At 41.0% G+C, this 4,737-nt stretch overlaps 1 pseudogene; it reads left to right on the top strand.

Annotated features, from left to right (window-relative positions):
• Positions 1–1,490: 1,490 nt before the first annotated feature.
• Positions 1,491–1,736, top strand: LOC125164765 (40S ribosomal protein S29-like; annotated as a pseudogene).
• Positions 1,737–4,737: the final 3,001 nt, after the last annotated feature.

The raw sequence follows: 4,737 nt of genomic DNA on the forward strand, positions 1-4,737 counted from the left end.
ACCACTCTAGATCACGACAGCTGAATCCCCACCCCGGGCATGTACTCAGGACCACCCCTCCAGCTGTGCGCTTTCATGCCACTGACCTGCCACCTGCCACCAGTGTCCATTTCAGCGCACACATCTTCAGGGAGACTGTGCAACCCCAGGAAAGCACACCGACCACACCCAGGCCCTTCACGGGTGCTTGTGGGCCCGAAGCAAGCCCTCTATCCTGTCACCAGCCTCCACTGCCACGCACTGCGGCAAGATCCAGAGAACAGAGTAATGTACACTGACTCCCAGGGCTCCTGCAGCTGCCAGCGTAACCCACGGCCGGCCCCAGCTCTTGCTTCCCGGCCTGAGTCCCAGCAGTAGATGTGTGTCTGCAACCAGCCCCTGCCACTACGCAGGTACCTGCAGCTGGCCCCCACAGCAGAGCGTGTGCACACCGCTGGCTCTGGCCACCACTGCTGCCTGGCCGGTCCCTGCCACTGGATGTTAAGGGGAGGACCTCAGCAGCCCCTGGAACCAACTACAGTCTATGAACATTGCCAATAAATAATAAAATAAATCAAAATGAAGTGGAACAGAACCAACACCAGGAGGAATCATAAGATCCCTGAGTAGTAAAAGCACTGAAATCAAGCATGTTCTAAGAGATATGGAAGTAGAGTGAAAAAAAACCAATATTAGGTAAGTGTCAAGCACGAATCCTTGTAACATTTGTTGATTAAAATCAGGGAGACACGGTTTCAGAAACCTCTGGGGATAACATATCTCCCATAGTGACTGAATATAGACAAATTGTCACTCATCTGTTTGCACAACAGAAAGATATTTTCAGGGGCGCCTGGGTGGCTCAGTCGGTTGAGCGTCCGACTTCGGCTCAGGTCACAATCTCGCGGTTCATGAGTTCGAGCCCCGCGTCGGGCTCTCGGCTGATGGCTCAGAGCCTGGAGCCTGCTTTGGATTCTGTATCTCCCTCTCTCTCTGCCCCTCCCCCGTTCATGCTCTGTCTCTCTCTGTCCCAAAAATAAATAAACGTTAAAAAAATTTTTTTTAAAAAAAGATATTTTCAGGTTTAACAAAGCCTTGGGAAATTTGTTAATTATTTTTTCTGTAAAAATCAAGAATGTGCACTCAAGAGAACCACTGATTGAACGTAAGAAAGAACACAAGTGTGAAAACAGTATTATAGTACCGATGTATAATGATTATCGAATTGATATTGAAACTCCACAGGATGAGAAGATTGATATAACAGGAGAAATATTGTCAACAAATATAATTATTAAACTTTGTGTTCTAAAATGGAGTCATAATGTTAGCTGCATAATGTTAGATTCACAAATGGGAAGGAGAGTCAGAGACAAATAAAAAGGAAAGGCAAAATTAAGTTTATACATGATTTCTTATTTTCCTTGTTTCCATTTACAGAACCCCTGTTAGCGGCAAATTGTCTTCAATTTAGAAATTAAATTGGGCCTTTGACTCATTGCATCCGAAAGAGTGAGATGGGTCACCAGCAGCTCTCCTGGAGCCATCCCAGGAAATCTGGCCCCGGTTCTTGAGACATCTGCTCAAAATGGTGCCTTCTGATCCATAAATATGGCCTCGATATGTGCCACCAGTGTTTTCGTCAGTGCGCGAAAGATAGAGGTTCTATTAAGTTGGATGAAGTGAACCTCCTTGAGTGGATCATCCAAGAGGCCTACCTTAATTGCAGATATTCAAGATACATACCTTCATGCTAACTCACTGTACATAAAATAAGTATACTTCAATTATGAGTGTTTTAATGTGTAAAAAATTAAAGTTACAAATTAAAATTAAACTGGGATATTCAGAGAATTCAAAATGTTTGACTTTTTTTTTTTTTTTTTGAGAGAGAGAGAGAGCAGTGGAAGGACAGGGAGAGAGAGAGGATGGCAAGCAGGCTCCATGCTTAGCACAGAGTCCAACTCTGGGATCAATCCCACCACCATGAGATCACAACCTGAGCAGAAATCAAGAGTCAGACACTCAACCAACTGATCCACCAGGAGCCCTGACATATTTTTTGTTTTGTTTTGTTTTGTTTTGTTTTGTTAAGTATCACAAGTTAGGGGCACCTGGGTGGCTCAGTCAGTCAAGCGTCAGGCTTCCGCTCAGGTCATGATTGGCTCAGGTCATGATCTAGCAGTTTGCTGGTTTGAGCCCCATGGCAGGCGCTATGCCAACAGCTCAGAGCCTGGAGCCTGCTTTGGATTCTGTGTCTCCCTCTCTCTCTACCCCTCCCCTTCTCACACTCAGTCTTATCTCTCTCTCTCAAAAATAAACGTTAATTTTTTTTAATGTATCACAAGTTAATATTAAGTATTACATTACAAATCATTATCTTTATTTTTTTTAATTTTTTTTAACGTTTATTTATTTTTGGGACAGAGAGAGACAGAGCATGAACGGGGGAGGGGCAGAGAGAGAGGGAGACACAGAATCGGAAGCAGGCTCCAGGCTCTGAGCCATCAGCCCAGAGCCCGACGCGGGGCTCGAACTCACGAACCGCGAGATCGTGACCTGAGCTGAAGTCGGACGCTCAACCGACTGAGCCACCCAGGCGCCCCCATTATCTTTATTTTTTAATGTTTATTTATTTTGAGAGAGAGCTAGAACAAGCACAAGTGGGGGAGGGGCAGAGAGAGAAAGAGAGAGGGAGACTCCCAAGCAAGCTTAGTGCTGTCAGCACAGAGTCTGACTTGGGGCTTGAAACCAACAACTGTGAGATCATGACCTGAATCAAAACCGAGTGGGATGATTAACCAACTGAGCCACCCAAGTGCCCCTACCTTTATTTTTTTTTTAGACAAAAATATATTGAATGCCAACAGGCTGATCCAAGTTTTCTTTTGTGAGAGAAAGGAAACCGTAACATAACAAATTTTAAAAATTAACACTAAAAACATTTTAAAAATACCAAAAAAACATAAAAAATAAAATTCTATTAATTACTTAATACACCTCTACAATACTTTCTCCTACTTTATATCTGATATTCTTTTTTTTTAATGTTTATTTACTTATTTTAGGGAGAAAGCAAGCATAAGCAGGGAGGGCAGAGAGAGAGACAGAAAATCCGAAGCAAGCTCCAGGCTCTGAGCTGTCATCACAGAGCCCCCTGTGGGGCTGGAACCCACGAACTATGAGATCATGATCAGAGCCAAAGTCAGATGCTCAACTGACTGAGCCACTCAGGTGACCCTGTGTCTGATATTCCTGATTATGTCTTCATGATTTTTTTGTTTTGCTTTATTCACTTTTTAATTTACGTACAGTAAAATGCACTCTTTTTGATGTACAGTTCTACAATTTTGACACTACTATAAGCAAGGTACAGAGGAGTTCTGTTACCCCCAATAATGTCCTCTGTGACCAGCTCCTCAAAACCACTGTCCCATTTTTCTCTTCCCATTAGTTTTACCTTGTCCAGAAATCAGAATCACAGAGTATGTTGTCTTCTTCGTCTTGCTGCTGTCATTCAGCCTAATGCATTTGAAGTTCACCCATGTTGTTACATTCGGCAGTAATTTTTTCCTTTGTCTTGCTCAATAGTGTTCCAGTGCATGGAAGTTCCATAAATGTTTATGAATTCTCCCATTGAAAAACATTTGGGTTATTTCCGGTTGGGAAAATTATGAATAAAATACTTGCAAAGCTTTTTGTGGGAACAGAAGTTATTTCTTTTGAGTGTCACTACGGAATCATTTCTAGGTAGTATAGGTGTATACTGACCTTTATGAGGAACTTCTAGACTATTTTCTGAAGTGTCTGTCTCTAATTTTGCATTCCCACTAGCAATATATGGGAGCTCCACTTGTATATTTTCACCAGCACTTGTGTGAGTTTTTTGTTGTTGTTCATCTGTTTGTTTTTCCCATCCTAATATGTATATAGTGATACCTTATCATTTTAATCTGCTTCTTTCTAATAACCTTTTTATGCATTTGTTGCCTGCTATATGTGTTCTTTGGTGAAGTGTCTAATCTGATCTTTTGCCCATTTTTAACTGTTTGCTTTCTTAATGTTACTTTTGAGAGTTTCATATATATTTAGTACATCTTTATCAGATGTGTGATTTAAAATATTTTAGCCTGTTTTTGGTTTGTCTTTTCATGAAAAGTGAAAGTGACTTTGGTAAAGAAATTTTTAATTTTGATGAAGTTTAACCTATCCATTTTTTTAATTGTGCTTTTGTCATCACACAGATACCAAATAATCAATTCTAAGAACTCTTTGCATAATCCAAGATCACAAAGACTTTCTCCTAGAAATTTAGCAGTATTATTTTTCACATTCAAGTCTATGATCTATGATCTATGACTTGGGGTTAATTTTTGAGTGCAAGGCTAGGGTCTATCGGAGGGGTTTTTTGTGGGGGGAGGGAATGTGTGTTTGTTTGGCCATGGATGTTTAATTATTTTATCACCATTTGTTGAAAAGACTCTCCTCTCCATTGAATTGCTTTTGCACTTTTGTTAAAAGCCATTTGACCATTATCCGTGTCGGTCTATTTTTGGTCTCTCTATTCTGATCTGTTGATCTATGTGTCTGTGTGTCTACCCTAGTACCACACAGTCTTCTTGATTTCTATAGCTTTATAGTAAGTCTTAAAATTGGCTGAGTTCTCCTAGCATTTTTGTTCACATTCAAAGCTGTTTTGGCTTTTCTAGTTCTTTTTCCTTTCCATATAAATTTCGTACTTTGTTACTATCTGCAAAA

This window comes from Prionailurus viverrinus, chromosome B1, assembly GCF_022837055.1.
Source record: "Prionailurus viverrinus isolate Anna chromosome B1, UM_Priviv_1.0, whole genome shotgun sequence".
Classification (NCBI taxonomy): domain Eukaryota; kingdom Metazoa; phylum Chordata; class Mammalia; order Carnivora; family Felidae; genus Prionailurus; species Prionailurus viverrinus.